We start from the raw sequence: 13,627 nt of genomic DNA, 5'->3' as shown, positions 1-13,627 counted from the left end.
TCGTACAGCTGCACAATCGACCCATTGGAGTCTCGGTCGCACTGGAGCGGAACATCGCTCCTTGTTTGTTCAGTGGCTCAACTAACGACAGTTATTGCACAACCTGTTTCCCTCTGACACAGTATCCGTGTTTGTTATAAAGCGGGAGGGTTTCGAGATCGCAGTCATTCTCTGACGTGAGCTACAAGACGGGACAGAATTCGAACAATCTTCGAAAATGAATCGGCCCTCGATTCTCAAGATGGAAGATATTTGGTACCCAATTCTAGCAGTCATTGGTGTCCCTGGTAAGTCAAAGTAGCGCATCGTCTCACATCTTTTGACCATCTGACACTGCATTGTGTGTTTGGATGCAGCGGGTTCAAATGATGCATCGCAATGTACACAGTATATTAAGTTGTTCAATAACAGCAGTATTCCTTGTCGTCGTCAGGGCCGGTGAGGAGCCATCAGTGTGGGCACACCCGTGGGGCACAATGTCCCCTCCTGTAAAACCAAAAGGACAATCGTCATCTCTCATTCCCACAACAGAGGTTCTTTCAGTGAGGCAGGGATTGTGCACGGCCGTCGGATCCTTAGTAGAAATTCATCTCTGTTCACCTGTTATTACCTCGGAATATGGCCGCAGTAATGTTACAAGAGCGCACTGCTCAGGGGATTATGTGGGTAACGAGCACTGTGGTCCGTTGGTTCCTTCACTGATTTGGAATATAGAAGGCGGGACAATTTTTTCCGCCTCAGCTTCTGCGAAATTACAGGAACCACAGAGATTTTAATTTCCTCTTGTATTTTGTTAAGAACCAGAGGCACTTAGTATCAATAATTGTGATGATAAACCCACCCTTGACTGTTCATGGCCGAATCTGATCACGAACGTGCCCTGAAGGCTCACAGCCTTCCTTACTGTTCTTCCCTCTATGTGCTCGAGTGTCACCAAGCCACCTGATTCCTCACTACCTCTCAGATTAGGTAGAAACACGAACGAGCCGGACTCGACGAGGACGCCCACCTGCCGTGAATTAATGAATATAATCGAATAGTTTGTAGTTTGGTCTCAATATTCCTTCCTTCCCTCGGCTGCAAATAATCCGCTAACGCACTGTTAGATGCGGCTCCCGCCAACAATTATAAGAAAGCACCGAAATCTACTCTGAACGTTTTGCTGTTGCCTCAGCTGGAAGTCTTACCTGAACACCTGTCCTTCTGGTAATTTCTCAGAAATTATTTGAGTGTTTGACGATGCCTGGTTCTCAGTTCCGCGATGCCATCAGCCCCCAGAATAATTCGCGCGACCGGTCTAGATGACATTCAGCTGTTGACGGGCGAATATTTGCGCTGTTACTGGCGACTTTTCCGTTTCTGTTACAGCGAACTTGCTGACAATTATCATTCTCTCCCGAGGGAACTGCGGTCTTTCCAAATGTATCGGCGCCTACATGATGATCATGGCAGTGTCGGATTTATCGGTCATCATTATCAATGTCGTTCTGTATGAAATTTTAATTGGACGTCTGCCAGGCACATTTCTGCATCACACGAACTTCCTTATCGCCATTGTGTACCTGATGGGTGTCAGTCTGAAACTGTCACAGTGGTATACAGTCGCCTTCACCGTTGACCGATATGTTGCCATGTGCTGTCAGAAGTTTAAAACAAAGTACTGCAGAGTTAAAACAGTGAGAATCCTTGCAGCACTAATTCTGATCATGATTTCCTTGGAGAATATCCCCCACTTGTTTGTATTTCAACCTCTACGAATAATTGGCAACATTTCTTGGGGTATAGAATTCAGACTGGAGGCCTTTAACTCGCCAGCATTTGTGGCGTTCACCCGACTGAAATCATTTCGAGATTTATTCTGCGTCTTTGGTTCAATATTTCTATTTAATGGGTTGACCGTCAGGCATATCTTGGTGTCCAGCAAATCCCGACGGGGATTTCGGTGTCAAAGAAGTGAGCGTCGCCGTGACACAGAAATGGAGAGCAGAAGAAAATCCATAATATTACTGTTCAGTGTATCGGGCAGCTTCCTGTTACTGTGGCTGCCGGCAACTGTGACCCATTTTATCGCCGGTCTTACCATGCGTTCTAATCGCGACTATTCCTCTCCAGCATACATCGCTGCTCTTACTGGAGCTCTGCTCGCGCACCTTAGTTCCTGTACAAACACGTACATTTATGCAGTGACCCAAACTAAATTCAGGGAGGAGCTGAAGGTATTGTTAATGTCTCCTTGGACACTTATTCTGGCATTGACCAAAAAAAGCGCTCATTCGAACGAATCCAGTTCAGTTCCAGCTGGTGTCTCTGTCAAAACAGCCACCATTCTCTCCCGAAACCAAAAATCAAATTAATGCGATTAATACCCCCATGGCCCGAGTAATCGACACATTCTCATCTGTGTACCGTAATTATAAGAAACGGATTAATGCAAAAGGAGAAAGTTTTAAATTGCAGAATCGACAGGAGTTTTGCCTTTAAGGCGGAAGTTTTAGCAGCACCAGGGCGGAACACAGGCTGAAATCAACGCAACAGTTACAAGTTTTATCCTGTGCCTGAGCGATCTGACTTCCACCTTGGCCGTCTGTAAAACAGCGGGAACAAACAATCAATGTCACCCCGAAACTTATTTCCCAATATGTTCCTCATTGTAACCTGAAACAATGGATAAGACTATTCATTTTATTTCATGGAAAGTAAACGGCTTAAATAATTTGCTTAAGAGCAAGGAGATATTTATTGTTTTTAATCATTAAATGCTCAGATCATTTTTGTTCAGGAGACTCACATCAGGAAGAAAGATATGTTTTTAGATTTAGGAGGGTTCAACAGTTCCATTCAAATTCACAAGCAAAGTTGAAAGGAGTTTCCATTTTTATAGACTCCTCAATTTCGTTTGTCCATCATGAGACAATGTCAGACCCAAATGGTAGATATTTTAAATTACTGGTCTACTTCATAATAAAAAATGTTGATTTGGCTAACGTTTATGTACCCAATGTAGATAGCACTAAATTTATTAGACATTTGTTTACATTATTTCCCAATTTAAATGAATACACTGTGATTATGGGTGGAGATTTTAACTGCTGTCTAAAAACTTCTGTGTCAAATCCTGAACTTCCAAACAAATCCACTGTCTTTATTAATTCCTTTTTAGTCGAAACCGGAATTTTACATGTTTGGAGATTTCGACACCCATTTGGTAAAGAATTTTCATTCTTTTCTCATGTCTACCATAATTACTCAAGGATTGATTATTTTTTTTATTGATGCTAGATTAGCTCCACTTACTATGGACTGCAAATACGATGCAATTGCCATTTCTGATCATGCACCATTGAGATTATCAATTAAAATTACTAGATGTATCCTTTGATGTCAGACAATGGCGATTTAACCCTTTGCTATTACAAGAGTTAGATTTCGTCCAATTTATTAAATAACAGATTTCATTTTACTTTTTAACTAATTTTACTGAAGAAATCTCCAGTGGGATAATGTCGGATACGTTTAAAGCATATATTCGTGGTCAAATTATTTCATATTCCGCTCATTGAGAAAACGAATGAATAATGAAGTACGGATATTAGCTGACAAGATCAGTGAAATCGATAAAACATGTTCTGTTACTTCTAATCTGGAGTTTTTTAAAAGATAAAAGAACCCCAACTACAACATAGTTTATTATTAACATCTTCTATTGAAAATCTACTACATAAAAATAAAAGTCAGTTTTATATACATGGTGACAAATCTGGTAAATTATTGGCCAACCAATTGAAAGCTACTCTCTGTAAACGTCAGATTAATAAAATTCGTAAACCAGATGGTACCTGCAGGATAAATCAAGTTCAATTGAACAAATCCTTACAAAAATTTTATTCTTCTTTATACAAATCAGAATCCCCCAAGGATCCTATTTTAATACATGAATTTTTAAGAGATTTGAAGACTCCCCAACTATCTGTAAATGAACGCTCTACACTAGATTCTCCCATTTCCGAGGAAAAAATAAAGAAAGTAATGTTTTGAATGAATTCGGGTAGATCACTCTGCCCTGACGGATATACAGCTGAATCTTTATTTTTTTTCTGTTATTCTTTTTCCCTGGTTAGCCAAAATTTTTAAAGATGCCCTATCAGTGGGTAAATTACCACAAGCTTTTTATGAAGCAACTATTTCTTTAATTCTAAAAAAGCATAAATATCCCACTGATTGTGCATCTTATAGACCTATTTCTTTATTAAATGTAGATTCCAAAATATTTTCCAAAATATTGGCCTTTAGATTGGAAAAGCTTCTTCCACAAATTATCTCTGAAGAGCAGACAGGATTTATTCAGATTCGTTACCTAAATTTTAATAATAGGAGAATAATGAATGTTATATATACCCCTTCATCCTAAATTCCAGAATGTGTTGTTTCCCTAGATGCTGAAAAGACGTTTGGCAGAGTTGAATGGGAATATCTATTCAGTACACTTCAAAGAATTAATTCTAGTCCTAAATTTATGTCTGAGCTAAAATGATTTATTGACCACCTTATGGCTTCAATACTTACTAATAAAAAAAGTCCTTTGTTTCGGTTTTTTTCGAGGTACTGGACAAGGCTGCACGTTAAGCCCTTTATTATTTGATATTGCTTTCGAACCTTTGGCTATTGCACTTCGGGATTCTTCAAATATATGTGGTATTACTCGTGGACAGAAGATTCATAAGATATCTCTTTACGCAGACAACTTGTTACATTATATTTCTAACCCGGAGGAACTATCCCCGCAGCACTCTCACTATTAGATCAGTTGAGAGTTTTTTTCTGGCTATAGATTAAATCTTAATCAGAGCGAACTCTTTCCATTAAATATGCAAACCCCAATTTATAGCCAAATACCTTTTAGATTGGTAACTGACTATTTTATGTATTTAGGTGTGAGAATTACCAAGATACATAAGGATTTATTTAAAGCTAATCTACTGCCTTTAATTGACCATCTTAAACAATTGTTTACTAAATGGTCCCCACTGTCTCTGTTATTGGTAGGCCGAATTAATGCGGTTAAGATAAATATTTTACCTACAATTTTTATATTTATTTCAAGCGATTCCAACTTTTGTTCTGAAATATTTTTGACACTATTGATTCTAAAATTATTTCGTATATTTGGCAGAATAAAAACCCAAGACTAAGTAAGGAATATTTACAAAAACTAAAAAAACATGGTGGTATGGCCTTGCCTCACTTTAGATTATATTATTGGGCAATCAATATTAGATGTTTAATTTTTTGATACAAAATTCAGATGTAATTCAACACGTCAAATGGATACACCTTGAGTCCCAATCAGTACTTGAATTTTCATTAGTTTCTATTTTAAGAGCAGCACTCCCCTTTACACTAACCAAATTAAGTAAAAATATGATTAACCCAATTTTTAAACATACAATACGAATATGGTTTCAATTTCGTAATTTTTTTGGATTAAATAAATTTAATCTATCAAGTCCCATTCAATTTATTTTTTTCTTTCATCCATCCAGAGTTGACTCAGCTTTGTCCATATGGAAAAGGAAGCGACCAGTATGTTTTAGTGATTTATTCATTGATAACTCTTTTTTCATCCTTGAACAACTGTCTAACAAATACAATATGCCTAGATCACACTTTTTTTCGATAATCGCAGATAATAATTTTTTTTAAAGCTGCTATACCCTCTTTTCCGACATTTTACAAATCTGAAATTACGGAAAAATTCGGTTTTAATCCTTGTCAGGGGGGCTTGATAGCAATAATCTATGATCTAATTATGAAAATCCGTTCAGAACCACTGGACAAAATTAAGAATGAATACGAAAGTGAACTCCAGACATCTATATCTACAGAGACCTGGAAGAAAATTCTTCATTTAGTTAATACATCTTCAATGTATGCCGGACATATTTTGCTAGAGTTTCAGGTCGTTCACATGACCCATATGTCAAAAGATAAGCTAGCTTGTTTTTATCAACAAATAAATCCGATATGTGATAGATGTAAAACGAATGTGGCTTCTTTGACACATATGTTTTGGTCCTGTCCTCTTTTGGAAAAATATTGGAAAGATACTTTTAACATTACTTCAAATGTATTGAAGATTGATTGACAACTTCACCTATCACTGCAATTTTTGGATTACCAAGGATGGAGTTTGGCCATTTATGTTCTTCCGATAACCGTATGATTGCCTTTGTTACATTAATGGCCAAACGATCCGTTTTGCTTAAATGGAAGGATCAAATACCCCCTCCTACTTTGCAATGGTTCTCTCAAACTATATCATGTTTAAACTTGGAAAAAATTAGGAGTGGTACTGTTGATCCTTCGCTTAAATTTGAGGAAGTTTGGAGTCCATTTATTTAATATTTTCACATGATATAGATCCCCTTGTAATAACCTTTCAACTTAGAGTAATGGAGTTGACGACATAATATTGCGCTGTTTCTACTGAGAAATTTTAGTCTAGTTTTTTTCTGTTTTTTTTTCTTTAGCTTAGTTTGGTTTGATATGTTGTTTATATTTTTGTTATTGTTTTGGGGATTTTAGTTTCTTTCCTTTATATTTTATAATAAATCTTTTTCTTTCCTTTTTTTATATTATATTAATTCACTAAGAAATCGTTGGATCTACAGATTATTTTATAGTTTATTGTTTTTTATGATTATCCGTGTCATGATTGTTCTCCTGATCTCTTTGCATTCTATGCACAAACATTGATGTTATATATTAATCTGTATTAATTTGAAAATTAATAACAAGATTGAAAAAGAAAGAAGAGAACCCAGGGGCAGGGATACAGTTGGACCAGTGGAGGGAGGGTCAAATAATCAACCACATTCCTCCTATAGGGCACCTAACTGTCCCCGTCCCCCTTCACCAAGTGGCTGACAACTGATGCATCAATAACACTCCTTTTATGCGGTAAATTGGGTAATATTGTGGGTAATATTAACATAGATGGCTGACAGGTTGGTCACAGTGGGAGGGTCCAAGTATCTTCTCAGAGGACAAGGGTTTAGTGAGAAAAGTTCAGAGCTGACGGCCCAGACAGCCAAAGTCAGTGCAGGCAGTGATGGGGTGTCACAGTCACAGGGTTGTCGAGCACAGGAACAGGCACTTCAGCCCACCACGTCTATGCCGACCACTATGCCTGGCTATACAAATTCCCCTGTCTGCATTGATTTCACATCCTTCTCTGCCTTGTTCATTGAAGTATCCGTGCAGATGTCTCAAGCGTTGTTGCACAGTTCCCTGAAAGTGGCAACACAGGCAGACATGGTCATGAAAACGGCGTTCCGCACTCTTGACATCATCCACTGAAGCATTTAGTGCAATTGTTGGGACGTCATGTTACAGTTGTACAAAACGTTAATCAGAACCGCACTTGGAACACTGTGTATAGTTCTGGTCGCCACACTACAGGAGACATGTGATTAAGCCTGAGAGGGTGCAGGAAGGATTAAGAAGGATGTTACCTGGACTGGAGGGCTTGAGATATAGGGAGAAATTGGATAGGCTGGGTCTGTTTTCCCTGGAGCGATGGAGGCTGAGGTGACATGACAGAGTGAGATAAAATTATGTGAAGCATAGATGGGGTAGATAGCCAGGGTCTGTTTCTGATTGTACTGGTGTCTAAAATTAGATAGCATGGGATTAAAGTGAGAGGGAGGATTTTTTAAGGGGAACTAAGGAGTAAATATTTCACCGAGAATAGTTGGTACCTGGAAGAAGCTGCCAAAGGAGGTGGTGGAGGCAGGACCACACGAAGTTTCTCTGTTAAACAAAACTCCCCAGGACCCTGCTGTTCACTGGGTACCTCCTGCCCTGGTTTAACTTCCCAAAATGCATCAGTTCACATCTGCCGTTTCATTTCCCACTTGATCCATTACCTGTTGTAACCTCAGACAACCGTCCACTTCATGACCAGACTTATGAGGATGTAACCAGGACTCAAGGGATTGAGCTGCAGTGAGAGCTTGAGCAGGCTGTGACTTTATTCGTTGGAGCACAGGAGACCGAGAGGTAACCATACAGAAATAGACAAAATCATGACGGTCACAGACGGGGTGAATGTGCACAGTACGTTTCATCGGATTCGGAAATCAAAACACAGAGGGCAGAGGTTTAAGCTGAGAGAGGAAAGAAATAATAGGAACCTGAGGGACAACTTTATCACCCAGAGGGTGGTCAGTATCTGTAATGAGCTGCTAGACGAAGTGGGTGAGGCAGGTACATTAAGAACATGTAAAAGACACTTGGACATGTCCATGGATGGGAAAGATTGAGAGGGACATGGATCAAACGTGAACACATGGGACCAGCTCAGCTGGGAATCTTGGTCAACAGGGACAAGTTGAGCTGAAGGAAGTTTCCTGTGCTGTATGATTCTGTGACCATTTATGGTGTCAGCTGCTAACTCAGCGTGCCCCCGACATGATCATCCTGATCAATAAATATGACGAACAACAGAGGACCAGAACCAATATCTGGGGCACACCACTGGTCACAGGCCCCAAGTCTGAAACAGAAGGGATGTGAGGAATATCCTCAAATTTCTTTTGCACCCTCTCCAGTTTAATGACCTCACTCTGACAGCAGGATACCCATAACTGTACGCAGTCCTCCAAATTCAGCTTTCCCAACGGCTCGTACAGCTGTAAAATGATGCCCCAGTTCCGGTACCCAATATTCTGACCGATGAAGGCAAGTATGTCAAACGCCTTCTTCACCACCCTGTCCACCTGTGTCGCCACTTTGAAGGAATGACGTAACTGCACCTCCAGGTCTCTCCGTTCTACACACTTCCAGGGCCTGAACACTTCCTGTGTCAGTCCTGCACTGGCTGGTCTGACCAAGATGCAACATGGAAACAAGGTGCAACATAGATGCAGCATAGATGCAACAACACAAAAAAAACGGATTTATCTGCCGTTCCTCGGCTCACTGACAGAGTTGATCAAGATCCCTTTATAATCTCAGATAAGTTTATTTACTGTCCATTATAACACCCAGTTTAGTATCGTCTACAAACTCAATGAACATGCTACCGACAATATCATCCAAATCTTTAATCTAAACAATTACGATAAAACAACAGCAGACCCAGCACTGATCTCTGTGGTGCACATCTGGTCACAGGCTTTCAGGCTGAGAAACGGCCCTCTGTCTCCCACAGTCAAGCCAACATTGTGTCCATTTGACGAGCTCGCCCTGGATCCCATGTGATCTAACTTTCCAGACTAGCCAACCATGTGGGAACTTGTCAAAGGCCTTGCTGAAGTCCATGTAGATAACGTCTACCACACTTCCCTCATCGATCCTCTTGGATCCTCTTCCAAAAAAAGAGCTCGATCAACTTTAAGAGACACAATTCCCACAGACAGAGCCACGCTGACCACCGTAATCAGTCCTTGCCTTTCCCAATGCAGGTAGGTCCTGTCTCTCGGAAACCACTCCAATAACTGTCCCACCACTGATGTTATCCCCACCAGTCTGCAGCTCCCAGGCTTTTCCTTGCATCCCTTCTTAAATTACAGCACAACATGAGCCACCCTCCAGTCTTCCGGTCCCTCACCCGTGGCTATCGGTGATACAAGTCACCTAATGTCTTCCCGACCTTCCCACAATGTCCCACGATACACCTGGTCAGGCCTCAGGACCATATATACCTTTGTGCATTTTAAGACCTCCAGCACCTCCTCCACTATCATGTGGACTTTCTTCAATATATCTCCATCCCGAATTCCCTGGTGTTCATGTCCTTTCCTGCAGGAAATACAGGTAAAAATACAGGTAAATATCTTATAATTCAACATGCAGATGATCTTGCGACCCTGTTCTATCCTACTGTTACACTGTTGTATTGGAAATGTGTGTCTGTGCCTTGGGCTCAGTGTGGGACTGAATGTCTCTGCTGTCTGACACTGTGGAACTGATGAGTTGTCGGTGGCTCTGTGCTCTGTAACGTACCTCCTGTGTGAGAGACGGAGCGGCTGCTCTGTGGGAAGGAAAGGAAACGGGATCAGTGAGGGAGAGGTAAAAGGCAGACGGCTGTGTAAAGCGGCCGGTTAGCCAGTACCAGTGTGTGAGGCCGCAGCAGAGCTGCAGCTCTCAGATTCTGCCGACCAGCAGAAGGCGGCAGCACCACACCAAGTGAGGGACACACACACCGCCACATCCCGGCACGGATCCGGAAATGGGACTGCCCATGGAGCAGGGAGATGTACACAGTTCGCATCTCCACTCACCTCCCCCGTGGTATTTGCTGCTCAACCGGAGTCAAACCGCACGGTTTAAACCGTGCCCCCCCCCACCCTTCTCACCGGGACCCTGCAACAGACTGTCTTTGTAAATCTGCCCCACCCTGAGGGTCCAGCTCTGTGGCCGCTGCTCTCTGTCTCGGAAAAATACACATGGGGAGACTGGAACCAAACCAGGGACTTTCCCTCCTGGTCTGGGGAGAGCAAGCAGCAGTGACCGTCACCTGCAGCTCCTTCCCACTCCATGTTCCGGGCCTAGTCGCTGCTGCACTCCGCCACTTCCCCCCAGACGCAGCCTCCACTGCCCTAGGTCCGTGCTCAATGCTGGCTAAACCCGCTCCCGCCGCTCGCTGAGGCAATGGCGCTCACAGGCGGAGCTGCAGCAGACGGCTCATGTGCTCTACTATCTGCTGTCAATCAGGGCTGTGGCGGGGCTACACAGCACGTGTGTTCAATTTCGCCTAACATCACAGAAGGAAGGCCAGCCGGACATTTCCCCAGTTCATTTTGATCAGAGTCTAAGCTAAGGGACGGGGCTGGGGAAGGGACAGGGAGGCTTCAAACCCGGGACCCGTCCGCTTTAAAACATATCCACTTGGGATCGTTCTCTGCACACTGTTTCAGCTGTTTCTGAGGCTGAACACAAAGTCCCTTATTCGTTGGAGACTTTTCTGTCCTGGGCTTTCTGTAAACCGGCCTGTTCCACATCCGGATGCCTGATGAACTGATCACTGCGACAACAACCTCTTTATCGCATTTACTTCTGTTTTATTCAAAGTTTCTCTTGTATTTGAAAAACACGGTGATGCTGGTAGGAACTCAGCAGGTCAGGGAGCATCCATGGAGAAAATCAGGCGGCAACGTTTCGGATTAGGACCCTTTGGAAACAGAAATAAACATCTCCCCGTCGTGGAATTGAACCCCGGTCTCCCCCGTAACAGGCGGGGATACTAACCACTATACTAACGGGGAAACCACGGCAGTATGTGATATGTCACTCGGTTGTCAGGGTACCGGAGGGTTCACTGGTTCACCCCGGTGTTTGTTGGTTGACTATAAAACCGGCGCCTTTCAGACGCCCTCCTCACTGTGTGACTGGAGGGTTCTAAGGAGTCTACAGTGATTCATTCACTGCTTGTGTTCAAGGACTCTCCGAAGGAGGGTCTCCTATTCGGATCTGATTGGGTGTTGCGTAAGGAACATTCATAATCAGAATATACTTCCTTGGTAACTAATACAGGAAAGAAATGGTATATCATCAACGAAGGCAGTGCGTTGTTGATTCCAACCAGCTTCCAGAGGGAATGGGGAAAGGGCAGATCTTCCTCAGATCCTTTTGTTAGGACTGCCCATCTCTGCCCCCCATCCACCTGTGAGTTAGGTTGTTTCTCTCTTCCCATTAGTGTGTACCCTGCTGGGGCACAACATGGGATCATTGTCTTTCAAGTGTTACAGCTGTTCCCGAGCCGGTCTTCTCCACACAACCCCGCAAACACAGCGTGACAGTGCGGGAGTTGATACCCGACAGCAACAGTCCAGGTTTAATGTGTTCGGAGTGACGGACTCCTTCACTGAGTGTAGCGCCGTATGGCGCTGAGGTACAGACTCGCTGAGATGATACTTGGGGAATGAGGCTGAACACAAAGTCAGTCCTTGTCGGGAGACTTTCCCATCCCCGGCTCACTACAGGCGGGCTGTTCCACATTTCCGATGTCGAATGAACTAATTAATTTAACACCAAACTCTTTATTGGTTTAACATTCTTATTAAAATTGCTTTTAATTTTCCAGTTATATTTGGAAACCGAAAAACCGTCTCCCCGTCGGGGAATTGAACCCCCGTCTCCCGCCGGGAAATGATCCACTATAGTAACGAGGAACCGATAGAAGGATGTAGCCTGTCATTCGGTTGTCAGGGTACAGGAAAACTCACAGATCACTCCGATGTGTGTTGGCTGACTTGTAAAACCAGCGCCTTTCAAATACCCACCTGACTGTGTGACTGGAGGGGTCTCAGGGTGCTCCAGCGATTCTGTCACTGGTTGTGTTGAAGGACTGGCCAAAGGCGGAACTCCCATTAGTACCTAACTGCATGCGGTTGAAAAGGATATTTCAAATCAGGATTTACATTCCCATTTACTGATGAGAGAGGCAAGAAACGATTTATAGCTCTTCGACTATTTCAGGATCGACACTCACATCGCTCCGATCGCGGTTGAATAATCACTGGATGCTGTGTGACTCCGGTCTGTTGGCGGGTGGCGACATCAACTGGACGGAGCAGGGACTGCATCAGAGTGAGGAACGACCCGTCAGCAAGCAGCTCCGGGGCGAGTGATCGAACCACGGAGTCAAACAGCACTGGAGATGGTTCAGTACTCGAATGGCCTGCACATTAGTGCGGCGATGGTGGTATAGTGGTGAGCATAGCTGCTTCCCAAGCAGTTGGCCCGGGTTCGATTCCCGGCCATCGAAGGCTCCAGAGTTTTAATCACCAGACATCGGGACTGTCACAAGCAAACCTCTTGCAGAACAACGATGTGTACAGGTCTCGAGTACTTTATTTATGCTAATCCGTGGGTAACTTGCTGAATTCATTTAGTTAGATGAGTGAGGGTTAGAGAGATCCCATCGCCGTTTCATTAATTATCACTTACTGTGAGCAGGTCAGTGGGTCAGGGAAGGAATTCCTATCCCTCACCTTTTCCCGTAAATCGATGAACGCATCATTGAAGCTTCCGGTTCTCACACTGTCCCAGATTCCCACAACAAACTAGGACATATGCGATCGCCCCATTACAGGAAGGATGTGAAGTCTTTGAAAAAGGTGCAGGAGAGGTTTACCAGGACGCTGCCTGGATTAGAAGATATGAGCTATAAGGAGAGATTGGACAAACTTGGGTTGTTTTCTCTGGAGCTTTCGGGGCCGAAAGGAGACCTTATAGAAGTTTATAAAACTATGAGAGGCATAGATAGGGTAGGTAAGCAGATATATATTTCCGAGGGTAGAAATGTCAAGTGCAAGAGCAAAATGCGTTTAAGGTGAGAGAAGGTAAGTTTAAATGAGTTGTATGTAGCAAGTGTTTTATACAGAGACTGGTGGGTGTCTGGAACGGCCTGTCAGGTACAGTAGTGGAAGCAGATACGATATTGTTGTTTCGCAGGCTGTTAGATAGGCACATGAATTTCCAGAGAATGGAAGGATCTGTGCAGGGCTTGGGGGGGAGGAGTGGGTGGGGGAGTTGGTGGATATGGATCATGTCCATGCAGAACAATTTAGTCTAACCCTTCATCAAGTTCGGCACAGAAATGATGAGCTGAAGGGTCTTTTCC

At 43.0% G+C, this 13,627-nt stretch overlaps 1 non-coding gene across 1 annotated transcript; it reads left to right on the top strand.

Moving 5' to 3' along the window:
• Nucleotides 1-12,697: 12,697 nt before the first annotated feature.
• trnag-ccc (transfer RNA glycine (anticodon CCC)) lies at nucleotides 12,698-12,769 on the top strand. The gene has a single exon. It is a non-coding gene; the product is annotated as a tRNA-Gly (tRNA).
• Nucleotides 12,770-13,627: the final 858 nt, after the last annotated feature.

This window comes from Pristis pectinata, chromosome 29 (genome assembly GCF_009764475.1).
Source record: "Pristis pectinata isolate sPriPec2 chromosome 29, sPriPec2.1.pri, whole genome shotgun sequence".
Classification (NCBI taxonomy): domain Eukaryota; kingdom Metazoa; phylum Chordata; class Chondrichthyes; order Rhinopristiformes; family Pristidae; genus Pristis; species Pristis pectinata.
The sequence above is the reverse complement of the archived record's forward strand: the minus strand, read 5'-3'. Positions and strand labels throughout refer to the sequence as shown.